General features: G+C 43.3%; 1 long non-coding RNA gene and 1 gene segment (V, D, J or C); both read left to right on the top strand.

Annotated features, from left to right (window-relative positions):
• The first annotated feature begins 6,375 nt into the window (after positions 1 to 6,375).
• Positions 6,376 to 7,660, top strand: LOC307127905. The gene is made up of 5 exons (XR_013816698.1): positions 6,376 to 6,434; positions 7,022 to 7,095; positions 7,272 to 7,319; positions 7,403 to 7,485; positions 7,636 to 7,660. It is a non-coding gene; the product is annotated as an uncharacterized lncRNA (long non-coding RNA).
• Positions 7,661 to 11,289: 3,629 nt separating this feature from the next.
• On the top strand, positions 11,290 to 11,776 carry LOC307127923 (T cell receptor alpha variable 18-like). The segment is given in 2 exons: positions 11,290 to 11,338; positions 11,430 to 11,776.
• The last annotated feature ends 4,544 nt before the right edge of the window (positions 11,777 to 16,320 follow it).

Consider the following 16,320-nt stretch of genomic DNA (forward strand, 5'->3'; position numbering starts at 1 on the left):
TGTGGTTTCACATTCCTAGACATATATTTAAAAAGGTAGGAGGGCTTGATTTTTCTTGATTTTGAGGTGACCAAAATTCCTATTAAATTATCAAAATTCCACAAACAAATTCTTTAATACTGGAAGATGATCTTCACCCATAATTTTTCTCCACATGAATCCACCTTATGGAACAATAGGGTCATTATGATTAATAGGAAATTAATCGATCCTCGGATCTACCAAGCACTTACTTTAAAACGTGCTTAGGAGGCCAAAGGCCTTTCAGGCTGATCGTATCGGGGGGGGGGCCCCTCGGGGCCTACCACCAATGGATCAGCCCCAGGCGGCCGTAAGCTCATAACAGACCCTCGCTTGAGAGGAGCTAATAAGCCTGCCCGGTAGGTACCATGTCGTAGGCAGACTCTGAAGGTCCCCTCCTGTGGGGACCACATAGCAGCAGCGACGTCTCGTCATGCTAGGGTAAGGACAACGCCTTCAGGTCTCGTGAAGTGCGAGGGCGTCAGCCATTAGCAATGCTCGGGCCTCAGGGGAGCATTCGACCAGAACCGCAAACAGGAGGTTTATCCGATGTTTAGCTCAACCCGAGCCCTAAAAGAGGGTGGAGCAGAGACATAGAGCAAGGGTAAAATATCACATAAATATGCAACCCACCGGCCATACCGTCCTCCAGGAGGAGGCCGGGGGCCGCCAAAAGATGAAAGGCGGAACCAGCTCTGAAAGGTGGAACCAACAGATAAAGTCTAATCGCAAACCGGCGAAAGACGCTAACTCCGCCCCACGACCACTGGCAAAGTCGCCGTCTCCTGCAACACCTCGACTGCATTACTCGTAACCCCAGAACGCAGAGAAGGGGGCGGGCCTTGGCCGGACGACTCTGTAAAAAGAGGAGGCAAACACAAGGATGCACACACAAAGCCATGTTCTTATATCAAAAGACAGGCCAGGGGCGAAAAACCCTTCTTAGAAGGGAACGCCCCCATCCTTGACGGAGCCTAGGCCAAGTGGTGCGACGTAAGTACGCACTAGATCCACTCAGGGCTCGTTCCCCTCTGGCTCTCAGCGAAGGCGGTCGCATTCTCTCTTCTCTCCGTCTCGTCTCCTGCTTGCTTCTCTCGTCTCGTCTAGTCTACTGTCTTAAACTTGAGAGACTCTCCACGCACTGCTCTCGAACTACAAATTATGGATTTGATCAGCTGGTCTCTCAACGCAATTGACACCATCTTCTCGACGAGAAGCTTGGGTTCGGGGGAACCTAACTGCCCGGCCGGAACGGTTGCTGCTGGCTACACGATGGACGCGTGGGAGAGGTGGCATGTTGTGTGTCTAGCGGCACTTTCCGTAGAGGACATTGAAGACATCTACCTATTCGGATTCATGGTAACAGGGTTTCTGCTGATTGGATCAGGCATTGCCCTGGGCTATCGAAGAATTCAGGAAGCGGTGACAGCTATTCAAAGCTCCACAAGGCTGCCCGTCATGATTGAAGCAGTGGGCAGAGCGGTCATCTCTCAAACTGGGACTACTAACCGCAACATGGATAACATTATGGAGTTGCAACGCAAGATGGATATCATCACGGAAAAGCTCACTGCTTTGCAAAAAGATCGTTTCAGAGACCAGAACGAACTAAGAGAGCCATAAATTGTGGCTTCTCGCTCCCAGACCAAACAATTCCAATCTTATCTGCTTTCGGCTCCCTCAACCAGCACGGCCTTGGCCAAGGCCGCTGTTGTGACAACAACTCCCCCTGAGAGCATTGCAGGAAGACGCTCTTGCATTCATCCCCCAACCACCTGCTGACTCGGACTGGGATCTGATCAAGGTTGTCTCCATAGCAACTTGCGGACTGGTGCACCGAGATTATGGTGCCAGGCGTGTCTTCCCAGGCCTACACAAACATGCACATGAACTTTACAGACACACACACATTTATGCACACACCCTTCTCTCGCCTTCGCCGCTTTGTACCCCCAGTCTGACAAGCGGGTCTGTGACCAGCGCCTGAAACGGCTGCAGGACCGGGACGCCTGGCTGTGGTGGGACACCTCAACCCCCCACTCCTCTCCCCTGTTGCAAGTCTTGTTTCATGTTGTAATGTGTGCTCATGTTGCTGAGATGTTTTTTTTACTGTTCTCAAACTGTGCTCCCGTAGGAGCACAGTCTGGGGGTTGTTTTTTTTATCATCTCCTCACCCCTCCCTACCTCTCCTCATGTTATGCTGTATTTTCTGTCCAACTAAAGGAGGCGCCGCAGAATGGCGACTCGGTGTGACTCGCACAACACCAAAACAAATTCTGTGTATGTGTAAAAATGTACTTGGCAATAAAAAATTCCTTGATTCCTTGACAATGAGGCCCCGAAAAACCCCTTCCCCAAAGACCCGCAGAGCTGGGCGTGGATCTCACTACAGCTCATGCATGAACGCATACCCGGTCTTCAGCTACTTCACACTTTTACGCTAGGAAAAACACAGCTCGCCCTCGACACTACAAGCCCACGGGCAAGAGCGCAATTCAGTTACCCATATTAGTGGGGAAACAATAACACGGAGAGGCAGCAACTCTACTAGCAAAAGTGAGGCATTCACACACAACCACATATGGCCAGTTTCACAAATAAGGCTTAAGCTAGTCTCAGACTAAAATGCATGTTTGAGCTGTTTTAACTGAAAGCAACTTGCACTGACAGATCTTAAAATATGTCAGTGCCATTGTTTTGTCTCGAGATGCACTCCAGTAAACTTGTTTCTAAGGCACATTTATAAAAGCTACTTAAATGTCCTAATTAAACTAATCCCTAATCCTGGTTTAATCTAAACCCTGTCTGTGAAACCAGGCCATAATGTTGCAAAGAAGATCTTTCTTAGCTTACTCACGGGGAGCTGCAGGCCCTGCGAAATCCAGCGACGTTCCACCGGCCTGATGTAAAGCGCCCAGAGGAAATACAAGAGGAAGGGAAAAAGGCAGCCCTCATCTGCGCGTCCTATAGGGCGGAGTCCACTGCCTGTGCTGGTTCTTTTCGGTTACCAGCCCCGGCTTCCTTCCTCTTCCTGTTGCGGTTGTCCAGCCTCCCCTGCGCCCCAGTCCTCCGTGGCAGGGGCGCTCGAGAGGCGGCGCTGACTCGCTGTTCCCGTCTCCAGCCCTCAGACTGGGACGGGCCGGGGACACCCGACTGCCTGGGCGCGGTCCCGGACCTCAGCAGGATGCATGTTCTTAATGCCGCCGAGCGCGCCTTCGCCTCTCCGAACCTTCCCACCACCGCCTCTACGGAGGTGCTGAAAATTTTGGATTGCGAAACCGGGGCATCAAGGAGAAAGGACTTCTCTTTCTCCCCGATGTCCAAACGGTTTAACCACAGATGTCTCTTCGTGGCCACCGTCACCGCCATCTGCGCTATTTGTTCGGTGGCCCGGAGAGCAAAATCCGCGGTCCGGCGCGACTCGACTACCGCCTCAGGGGGTCCCTCCCCCTGATCGAGGTCCCTCAACAGGTTCGCCTGGTAAGCCTGCAACACCGCTGTGGTGTGCGAAGCCGCTGCAGCGCGACCCACTGACATGTACGCCCTGCCATTCAGCGAGACCGGCAGGATGGGAGCCCTCAGTGTCGCCGGTCGCCCAGAGGCGAGATAAACATAACATCTCATCCACGGGCGGCATCGACACATACCCAGCCAGGCAGTCCCTCGACATCAGTGAAATTTAGCTCGCCGATGTCGACAGATGCGGGGCTGAGTATGGTTTCTTCCATCCCCTCGAGATCTACTGATGGAGATCTGGAAGGAATGGAAGACTCCCAGGAGTTGGGAGGTCATGGGCGGAGAGAAACCGATCGTCCGAACTGTTTGGACGCTCAGCCTTTCTCCTCACGTGCCGCCAAGGCAGCTGCAGTCTACCTGCAGCGCGTTTCATAACCTCCAGCAACTCCTCGTACATGGGACAGAATGGTGCCTCAGCATTTTTAACTGACTCACCCATCCTCTGCTCGAGTGGAAGAGCAGCAGACGAGGAGGAGGAACCTAGATCCTGCTCCTCCTCCAAAGTCCGCCTCTCGCAATCTGGATTGTCCTCGAGAACCACATCTGTCTCCATTCTAGCGACGAGCCAGATCCATCTGGGAAGCACATGGTGTTTAGACGGCGCTCAGCCTCAGCCTCGAGAAGAGGTCCAGCCGAGAGCGGAGAGTTTTTCCAGAGGACAATGCTCGCAAATACTTTCACAAGAGGTTCGCAAACCTCTCGTGCATGCTCTTCTCCCAGACAGTAAACGCAAAGTGTGTGTGTATCCAAAGCGCAAGCTACATGGTACACGTTCAAAACACACCTGCAGAAGTGGCGTTGCTTCTCAGCACACTTCATTGTTATCCTCTTGCAGACGTTTCACATGAAGACAGGCAAAACAGTCCCTGAAGACGAAAAGATACTGTCATGTTGGCAAGGCTCCCTTATATACTTCCTGGTCGCACCTTGATGACATCATAGGCTGTCGTCGGTCAATAGGATTGACGTTTTTTGATTGTGATTTCAGCCACCAGAAAATCACGTTCCCCGTAGCGTCGAAGCTGACGCAGTGCGAGTTCCCTTTCGAAAGGGAACACAACAACACTGCACAATAACATGAGGAGACACAACAACACTGCACAATAACATGAGGAGACACAACAACACTGCACAATAACCTGAGGAGACACAACAACACTGCACAATAACTTGAGGAGACACAACAACACTGCACAATAACTTGAGGAGACACAACAACACTGCACAATAACTTGAGGAGACACAACAACACTGCACAATAACTTGAGGAGACACAACAACACTGCACAATAACTTGAGGAGACACACACACACACACACACACACACACACACACTGCACAATAACGATGTTAGCTGTAAGTTACTATGCTAACCCTAACAGCAAATTACAATGTAATCTTGTGTGGCAGACTGGCATGAAAGATTAATTATATTAAATCCTTACAATACAGTCCTTTAGTTCACCAGTTACATTAGAATATCATGTAATTCAGAATTCAAATATCTTTATTTACATGAAACTATTGAGATGGCACTAATGCAGTGCTTGCAGTTCCCCATCAGAGGGCACCCAGATAGCAAAAAATATCGGCACGGCTTCTTTTTGCCGCCGGCCCTAAGCTGTCGGCTATAGGTGCGTCCCGCTGGCGGTGATGAAACGTTTGCCGCCGAATACGTCACTCCCATTTCTTGCGAGATGCCGCGGCCGACTAGCCGGCGGGCCGCCGGCTTCATTTTCTCTGGCGGTTGCCTCCGCCTAATGGACCGCGGCCGGCTGGCGGCAAGCCGCTTTGATATACAAGGATTTCTACTCTCAAATTCGACCAGCCACTTGGCTATGTTTGGCTTGTTGGGAAATAGAGTGGAACTGACAGCATTTTAACTAGTTCTCACATTTGAAGCGATTATAAAATCATAATAGCCTAGCCTATATGTGAATTATATCAAATATTAGTTTTTTTTTTGCTCCAAAGCCATTAGGGTTTATAACAGATTCTTGACTCTTGATTCCATGATAAGGTTAGGTTTAGGAAATTACATTTAAATTTTCACTTGATTATTTGCATGTTGAGTGTGTTTAAACAGTGTTGGTCAATTTGACCCATAATGGATGTAATATTTTTTTTTTCATTTTTTTTAGCATAATAGGAGGGTTAAGAAAGTTTGAAAGTTCATTTTAGGATATTGAACACTTTTATTTTTGTATTGCCCTTTTTCTATTTCTTTTTGGACTGACTTTAAAATAGACATGACAAAAAATTAGAACTTAGAACTTCATGACATTTTACTTTGTTTTCAAAACCCATATTTTTCTGAAAAACAAAAATATATTATTAATTATTTAGGAAAAATTCTACATTCATAAGACAAGAATAACTCAAAAGAAGCCCTCTAATATTACCTTTTATAAAGCTGATTTTTACAATATACTTTGAAACCCTTTCAAACATGAGGTCGCAAAACAAAAAGCTTACAAAAACAGAAACCTGAAAGCTTTTCAATTTCATGTGACTGCCTTAATATTATAAAGTATTTTCTATCTCAGAATTCTTATTTTTATTATTTATTTTATATAGGCTACATTGTTACATTTGTTGTTATTCTTTGTTCTACATATTCGGAACTGTACCACAATGCTTTATTATTTTTATTTTTCTCTCATTGTACTTTTTGTATTGTACTTGTCTATAAATGTACTAATTTAAATAAAAATAAAACCAAACCAAACAGAGAAGTACCTCCACCGGCCGAGAGGGGCAGTATACCTAAAAAAGACGGAAAACAAACCGGAAAAACATATGAAACAGATTTACCAACAGCGGTCGGCAACTCATCACACGGTTTTAGTATTTGAAGAGAGAAGATCAGAAAATATCCTCGACTACGAGCGTTTAGGTAAGTACATGTTTCCTTTTTGTGTAACACAATATTATGTTCATTTTTGATGTATATACCGGTAGGTTGTTTTAATTTGTTTGTGCCGACACGCACGCTGATATAGTGCACAATGCACAGTGTTAGCTAACACGTGCTGTTTCGCCTTTTTTACACACTGAGTTCAAGCATGTTCTACATGTTAAAATGTATCTAGCTACTGTAGGTAAATTAGCCAAAGCTTTACATCTAGAAAGACTTAAGTTTAACTTTTGGTGTTTTCTAACAAAACAGAATGATGTATATAGGTTATTTAAATTATTTTGTTAGTCCGAACAAGCATGCTGCTAGGTCAGTTTTAGCAAGTGTTAGCTAACATGTGCTGTGTTGCTACTGTTCTTCTAGCATTTAAGGTGATTTATGAGTTATTTCTCTGAACTGCTGTACTTTTTATGTTTGAGGACAATGCAGTTTACTTGAATCACTACACTGAATGAATACATTTTACTGTTCCACATTTGGCTGACCAGTTTCCCCCCCCACAGCATAGCTACTGTATATTCTGTATATAACGTTAACAATGCGGTTTTGTTCACATTTTCTTGCAGATACCTTGACCAGAGCACAATCGGTTATCTTCATCCAAGAGACCTACTGTTGGACAATCGTTTCGGCTTTCAAGGTAAATAAATTGTTAGTCACAATGTCTAGTTACTGGGCTATAAGGAGAAGAATATTGAAAGGAGTTGAGATGGACAAACAGGAAATTGCAGCTGTTGGAAACTTAAACAGTATGGAAAATTGTGCCTTTAGTTGTTGTTTTATTTATATATATATATATTTTTTTTTTTTATGTAGATTTCCAGAATGAGAACCAAGCCCTGAGGGAAAGCAATGCACGAGCAGGTGAGAACATGCACTCTTTCTTAAATTTGACTTCTTTGACTGTGATGTAGGTCCAAAATTACCAAATGCCTTTCATTTTGTAGCTTCGGATGGCAGCGGCTCACTTCAAGAGCAGGTGAAGGAAGTGAAACAATGTTGATGACGTTTGCTCGTACTGGGCAATCAGGTACAACTTGCAAACAACACCTGTGGTTGTTGGTTTAATTCCCACTGGGGCCACCTGTACATGTAGTAGACCTAGTTGTAAATGTCATAGTTTAGTAGTTGAGGGACCAGGACTTACTGCTTTATTCTTTTATTCTGTGAACCCCTGTAGGTGCAGATCAGACCCTAATGCTGCAACGTCTTGGAGAGTTTGGCGATGTTGTGCGTAGCATGGACAACAAAATGGACACTATGCGGCAACATTTCAGTGCCAATGTGTCTTTTGGAGAGTTATCCCTGCCAGGGGGTCTGTTACTCCCCCTCGACAACCCATTTGGCGTTGCTTGACAACAGTTTGAGGCAGGATAAAGAGCTCCAGTAAGTGTGCTGATTTTGTTTATAATGCTGTAGGGTAATCTAAAAAGTAAAATTTAAGATTGTACACTGCATATTCTACAGTCTGAATCCACAGCCTGTCACATTTTTTTATTTATGTATGAGAAGCTTCAGAGATATGTAATTTGTAACACTTTTTTGTATTTTCAGCTTCGGTTTTTGGCAATCAAATGTGGGAGGGACCTAAAAACAACCGTGTGACGAATGCTTCAGAGTATCTTCTCTAATCACCTTTCCATTAATACAACCTGGACGGGTGTAGGGGATAAAGCATGTTTTAGAGACATGTTCCTGAAGACCATTGTTCAAAGTAATATATATATATATATATATATATATAGAAATTTGTTATATATTTAAGTAGATGTGTGTGGCCTTATGTCATTCAAATGGAATGACAGATCTGTATTTTCTACAGGAGCCATCCGGAAGAACCCGGCAACCCAGGATGCCACTGAGGCGGTCCAGGTTAACGTTATGCGTTACCTGAAAGGAACATCTGATCGTGAAGGCGGAAAAAGACGCCGCACAGCTGAGAGGGACCCACAGCCGACCTCTTACACCTAGGCTGACTGCTGACTACTGACACCTGGAACCCTTTCTTTATCCTGCAGTCAGTAACATCAAGAAGCCAGAAGTTTCAGGCTACCCTCACCCAATCCACACTGTTCACTGTGGAAATTACTTTTTTTTTTATTCCCTGTGACCCTGCCTTGAAGGCAGCTCCTTGGATGGATATGGGATGGCGAGGTTGTTTGTCCTTTATATAGGCGCACAAGAAATCACTGAAGATAAGCCAATTTGCGCTGCCTCATTCTGGAGGTCGGGGAAAAACAGAGAACCCATAGTCAGGCTTGTTATAATGGTCTGTTCTACTACCGTTCTATTCTTCTCCAGAGCTTTACTCTAAATTATTACCATTTATCCTATTGTTAGAAATGGCTTGTTAAATGTGATGTTATACCTCGATTTATTTGGTATCCTGCTCATTCTTTGGTACCAAATATCCTCATCAGGGATGGAAATTAGCACCCGCCACCAGCCAAATGCGGGTGATTTTGTGTTGTGGCGGATAGACTCGCTTTACCTACCGGCCACCGTGGCGGGTAAATAAAAATAGCATATCCTGCTGTTTCACCTCGACAGCGGACACTTTTAGAGGAGGCACACCTTCAAAAAAAAAAAAAAAAAAGTGGCGTTACAAATCAAATTCACAATAAGTAGTGGAGAAGTTAATTTGCACGTGGTTGCGTTTTAGCTGCTTTGTTGCCATTGTGACGGAGTCTAGAGAACATGCGCTGTAAACGTGTGCGGTTTTTTTAAAACTTCGAGCTCGCGCAACGTCCACCGTTTGAACGCAAGAGGATCTCCAGATATAGAGCTGAATATCAAACAGGTATCAATGGGTCTGTCCAGTAACTCGTGATGAACCTCAGGCCAACTGCACACTTTGCAGAGAAGCATTTCAGTTGCTCAGACTGACTGACTTAAAGCAGCAGTGCTGACAGACCGGTCTATGTGACAGACACATCCGTGCTTCCAAAGGTATAGGCCTATTGTTTTTTTAAATGGTTAATATATTTATATAATATTCCATACATTATCAGAGCTTGGCAGACAGAATTATATATTTTTAGACAGATTAATTTATAGATTATAGCCTAATTAATGTTATGTATCATTTTAATCACACATAATAAATAATCCTGCCATATAAATTTTGACATTTATTAAAATAATATTTAGATAAAAATGGGACAAATAATTACATAATAATATAGTCATAATTTAAGTAAATTAATAAAAAATTAAACATTTTTGAATTTCAGAATTGTCAAAAAAGTGATTACTGGTTCAGAATTACTGCTTAAAGGGACAGATCACCCAAAAATGAACATTCTGTCATCATGTACTCACCCGATGTTCCAAACATGTATACATTTCTTTGTTATGTTGAACACATTGGAAGATTACTATGGAAGTCAATGGTGCCCCAGAGCAGCCTGGGTACAAACTTTCTTAAAAATATCTTTTGTGTTCAGCAGAACAAAGAAACTCATACAGCTTTGGAACATCATGAGGGAGAGTAAATGATGACAGAATGTTTTAGTTTTGGGTGAACTATCCCTTTAAAGTGCACCAAATAGGCTACTAAAGAGTTCTTTACAAATAAATTAAATAATCAAATGTAAAATAATATAAAATGTTATATTTTATATTGTCGTGAAAGGGTGTCCCTTATTTTGCCACACTAAAGGTGGCAACCCTAGTATGTCATCAACACGCTTCAGAAGATGCCAAAACTAATAGTTTCATTGTTGGGACTAAAAACCTAAAACTGGAAGCCATAAAAGACCACGAATCATCCAAATGCCACATCCATTAATCTGCCCTACTCATTTAATGAAATGTATATCAGTTCATGGTTTGTGTGTGTATAAGAGAGAAAGAAAATGTCAGTATTTCATTGAGACTTGAGATTATATAAACTGCTTAAGTATTGTAGAGCTTGCCTTGTAGTATTAATTTTCACATGCAGTTACACATTGTCGGTTAAAACCAAGAAAGTGGCTGGTAAAAACATTGAGTGGCTGGTAGATTTTTGAAATCCACTAGCCACAGTGGCCGGTGGACAAAAAAGTTAATTTCCATCCCTGATCCTCATTATTTGATATAATGTTTAATGGTAATTCTTTTCATCCCAGAGCTGACCTCTTTGTTATTAACAAATATTGTAGTGTTATAATTTGCTTGTAAGGCTGTTTTTTTTTTTTAAACCAAAATTTAATTGGAAACATGCAGGTTCTTTAGTAAAAATTGTTATTTATAGGCCTATTTAAGCTTATTTATTGTCTGTTATTTGTATTTCATTTATATTATCTTGTATCATTGACAGTTACTGTACTTTGAAATGTGGAATAAAAATGCCAAATGGGAATTTATCTGGTTTGTTCAATTATTATCCATCATAAACTGCATGTTACAAATATATGAATAATAAATAAATATATATATATTATTTATTACACAATAAGCGGAGGCAGATCGCTCGAAAAAAGCGTTTGCCTCCGCCGGGCCGCCTTCTGGTATAAAGGCGGCGGAACGGCGGTTTGCCTGCGGGCCGGCGGCAGAACGAAGGCGGTAGGAAGCCGGCTGCCGCTTTTAAAAAGCGGCTGCCGCCGGCAGTGCGCCGTCAAACGTGTTTGCGATTACGCAATTCTGACGCTTCTACAACCGCCGGATCACCGCCGGTGGTCCGCCGACTCATTGCTATCTGGGCAGCAGCTCCTCAATATTACCTTTGACAATAAAGCAGCTTTATGGGCGTCTGTGCACAAGCTCCTCCTTCAATCATCATTATAACACTAAAGTAGGAAAGACTCATATTCACTGATTTATCTTGACATGAAAGTGTCTTCAGCAGACAGTCATGTCACACAGGTTGAGGAATATATTTCTCTTTGCTCTGTTCATTGTTGGTATGAATCTTCACTTAATACAGCTACACACTCATTTTAAATTGCTTAAATGTTGTATTATACTGTACATGATTTGTTTAACCCTTTACAGAGGTCAGATCAGAGGACACAGTTGATCAGCCAGACAAACCTGTGACTGAAGCTGAAGGAAGATCCGTCACATTACAGTGTAAATATGAAACAGATTCAGCACAAGAAGATTTATTCTGGTACATCCAGAGAGAAAATGACTTTCCTAAATACATCCTGAGGAGAAGCAAATATGGAGGAGAAAATGGCACTGAGTTCCAGGAGAGATTTCACTCTGAACTTTCATCAAATTCAGTTCCTCTGCAGATCAAGAACCTGCATGTGTGTGACTCTGCTGTGTATTACTGTGCTCTGCAGCCCACAGTCACAGGAAACACATCAGCTTTACACAAAAACCTGTTACAATGAGAGACGAGAGGGAAACAGAGACAGACATGAAGACAGATGGAACTGACAATTACAGTTTGTAACAAACGTTCCTAAATCACAGTTTAAAGAAAGACACAATGAATATGTGGGATACAATCCGTTGAGCTTTTGATACCCATATATTTAAAGTGTCAGTGAGTTTAAACAAGCCCCCTTCACACACAAACAACCGTTTTCCCCCCTAACCATAATATGTACTAAAAAGTTCATTCAAAGCAGTCAATGAAGTACTACAAAGAAACCTGGGTTTCCAGCGTTGTTTGGCCATTGCCAATCAAATTGTCCCAAATGCTCCAAAACCGGCAACCGGCACGATGACTCAATGAACAATCCCCAGATAGTTAGTGTATACTCCGCAGGTTTACCAGTTCCAGGCACGGCAAATCCAGACAAAATAATCCAATGGCATTTCCCACACGCCTTAAGCGGCTGAACTTGTTACTAATAATCCAACTTGACTCAATACATACTTCATTCAAACATAGGGCTCCGGTGATCAGTAGAAAGAAACACATTTTCCCATCACGGGCCTAACAAAGGATGGAAACAGTGAGCTATAGCATCCTGATTTCGTATTACAACACTTCCATAACTTTACTTGCTCTCTCCTTATATTGGTGACCTCACCCTCATTCTTGAGGACATTGCCCCCTAGTGTTTAGGAAAAGAACTACAGTAACAGTAAATCCATCTTTGAACTGTTACACACCCTCCCCTTTAGAAGAAGGCTGGACAGCCCCAAAGAAAGGTTTCCATTTTTCAACATGATATGTGTCAGTACCATCAGGATTATCTAGCATTTTTACCTTGTAATTAACCCTATTAACCTGTGACACTACTTCAGCTGGACCTTGCCATTTAGCCGCTAACTTTGCCATGAAAGCGTCGCCTGCACAAGATAGCGGATGAGTGAGTATCCAGACTAGATCTCCTGGCTGGTATTGTACTGATCTTCTTCAGAGGTCATAGTATCGTGCCTGTCGGTCTTGAGCTCTGTTTACATTCTCCTTTACTCTCTACAGCATTGCTTTCTGCCGCTCGAGCAAACTATATGCTAAATGATCAGGGTTTGGAGGCTTATATACCAGGCTTTCCAATGGACCTTTCAATTTCCTCCCTAAGGCGATCTCAGCTGGAGTATGACCTGTGCTCTCATGCCAGGCGGAATTGATGGCATAGTGAAATTCAGCAACCCAACCAGTTTGGAGCAACCCAGCAACCCAACCACACCCTGCCAGTTTGGAGATGCAGGGTTTATATTGTTGTCATATTTGGCATTCCTTACACATCCTCCAGACATCTTTTAGAATCTCTGCCTAATATGGTACCTCTAGTAATCTCCTAGAGTTTTGTTGGTATGACAACTTGTAAACTCTGACCCCCATTCTTGTCAGTGGTACATCTGAAAAGGTAATCCTTCTGGTTAACATAATGCACACGGTGGGAACTTGTGTTACCATCTTTTGCCTCATCCCACAAATGGTAAATGGACTGCATTTATATAGCGCTTTTAACAGACCTACGGCCATCCAAAGCGCTTTACATTTGCCTCACATTCACCCATTAATACACTCATTCACACACCGACAAAGGTTGAAGCGTGACATCTTCCTTCTGTTCTCTACCAATATCCTGTCAGATTACTGGCAAATCATATGGCACACTGGTTGCCTGTGAAAGGGCTATAGTCCCTTGGACTTCCTCCTCCAACCTCCTGTGTCCGGGACTAGGTTACATTGACCTTTCCGGTACTTCACTGTGAACTCAAAGCTCTGTAGCCTTATTGCCCATCTCGTAAAATGGGATGAAGGTCGGAGTTGGTTAAAAACCCAGGTAAGAGCGGAATGATCAGTCAGCACCTCAAAACACTGGCCCTCTAGGTATTCACGCCATTTCTCCACAGCCCACACACTGCCAAGCATTCCTTCTCTGCTGTAGAATATGCCTTTTCAGCTCCTTGCAGAAGTCTTGAAGCATATGCAACAACGCATTCTCCCTGCTCTGACTCTTGAGTAAGAACAGCCCAGAGCCCGATATTACTAGCATCAGTCTGTACTCGAAAGTCACAACGGAAATCAGGAGGTTGCAATAAAGGTTGGGCCTTCTGAAGAGCTTCTTTCAAGGTTTCAAAAGCTTGCTGACATTTTGTAGACCATTCCCATCTAGCCACTTTCTTCTTTAGATTGTGGAGATGTGCTGCCTGCTCGGAGAAATTGGGAATAAAGCGATGTTACCAGCCCGTTAATCCAAGAAAACATTGAACTTCCATCACCGTCTTGGGAATGGGGAAGTTTTGTACAGCTTCCTCCTTGGAGGGTTCAGTCCTCACTCCCCCTTCTGAGACAACATGCCCGAGAAAAGAAAGAGATTTCTGAAGAAAAATTACACCTTTTCATGTTCAACGTCAAACCTTCAGCCTCCAACTCAGCAAATAGTTGACGAAGATGTCCATAATGTTCCTGGACATTGGTAGAGTATATCACAATGTCGTCAATATAGACAAAGCAAAACTTGCCAATGAACCTCCACAGGATGGAATTCATCAATCGTTGGAAAGTTTCTGCAGCATTTTTCAGCCCGAAAGGGAGGCATAGGAATTCATATTGGGCAGTTTTGGTGACAAATACAGTTTTAGCCATGCTGCCCTCTTCCATGCATACCTGCCAGTAGCCACTCCTCAAACCAAGTGTACTAAACACTGTAGCTCCATTGAGAGAAGTAAGGATGTCATGCACTTGCAGCATAGGGAAGCCATCAAGAGGAGTCTTGGTGTTCAGAGCTCTATAGTCAACACAAAAGCGCATGCTCCCATCCTTCTTCGATACTAGTACTACTGGAGCAGCCCATGGAGAGGTAGAAGGTCTGATTATTCCCTTCTCTAACATTTTAGCTATTATGTCATCTATAAACTTTTTTTTATGGACATGTGTTGGATATGCTTGTCTCCTAACTGGTATTTCATCTTTAGTATTAATTTGATGGGTAATGCAGGAATACATCCTAATTAATCTGTGCACACCGTGGGCCGCAGTTGTTCTAGCTGTTGTTTTTGACTTTGTGAAACCTCAGTGACATCAACCAGTTCTTTTATCATTGTTCGATTAGCATCACTCATCTGCATAGCTGGGAGTGCTACAAGCAGTCTAGTGGCAGAAGGTATTACATCAACAAATTTCAAGCCAGCAGGAGCTCTTAAATAATTTGATTACTCCTCTTCATGCCAGAAATAGTTAGAAACTCAAGTCCAATGATAAGAGGAAAGGTCAAATCATGATTCCTCATCACAAATACTCTGAACGGATAAACTTGGTTGTGCACTACACATTGTAGAGAAACTTTTCTCAATGCGTGCTGTACGAAACCATTGGCAAGAGAAAATGTTTGACCCTTGCTGGACTGCAAAAACTCCCCTTCCTGCTTGATCTGATCCCAGAGAGACTCCTGGATCAAAGAATAAGTGCTCCCAGTATCAATAATTGCTTCCAGATGATGGTTACGAATACTAAAAAGGCAACATCAGAGTTGTCATGTGGGGTTGGTGAACCTCTCTATATACAGCAATGTTATGGCTGTTGGAATGTCCTCTGCCTGATTTTCCTCCTCCATGTGATGTTGCTTGCTCTGATTGTCTTTGCCTCCAAAAAAACCCTCTTCATTCAAATCTCGTTCCCCTAGCGTGCCTACACGAACTAGCTCCTCTATCGTGGATACCGTTCCACTTAGAATGCTGGCAATGCATGGATTGCAGTTCCTCAATATAGCTTGAAGTATTTCACGCTCTGTCATGGCGGGCTTCAATCTCAGACATAGAGCTCTATATTGGTAAACAAACGAACGAATGTCTTCATCCACTGCCTGCTTTCTTTCCCTAATCCTTTTCTCTGCTTCCACCTCGTGGTCTTCAGGTAAAAATGACTGAAGAAAGACTGTTTTAAATTGTGTCCACGACTTGACACACGCCTTCTCAGCTACCCACCGGTCTTTGGCCGTATGGGTAAGAACAGACGGTAACAGACAAAATCCATGTTTTTTTTTGTAGAAATACTCCATTGCATGCACTATCATCATCACTATCATGTGTGCACACATTCAGACAGATGAACTCCATCAACACATTTTAATTCACATTCTTCTCATGTTTTGTGTTAGATAGAAAATATTACAAATAAAATAAGAATTGTGTAGTTATTTAACACAGTTCAAAGACCATCATAATCATCAGCAGGATGTTCAGTGAGGAGGAAGTCCCTGTGTGTGTGTGTGTGTCTGTGTGTGTGTGTGTGTGTGTGTGTGTGTGTGTGTGTGTGGCATGTTTTTGTGAAATATCAGGACACAATGTGTATAATGACATGGGTATGACATAGGTATTACAAAAAGAGGGTGAAATATGAGGACGTTCCCCATGTCCTCACTTTTCAAAATGCTTATAAATCACACAGAATGAGGTTTTTCACAGAAAGTGAACTGCACAGTCTCCTGTGAGGGTTAAGTTTAGGGATAGGAGCAGTGTAGGGGGATAGAAA

The sequence above is a fragment of the Gobio gobio genome (assembly GCF_949357685.1).
Source record: "Gobio gobio genome assembly, chromosome: 6".
NCBI lineage: Eukaryota > Metazoa > Chordata > Actinopteri > Cypriniformes > Gobionidae > Gobio > Gobio gobio.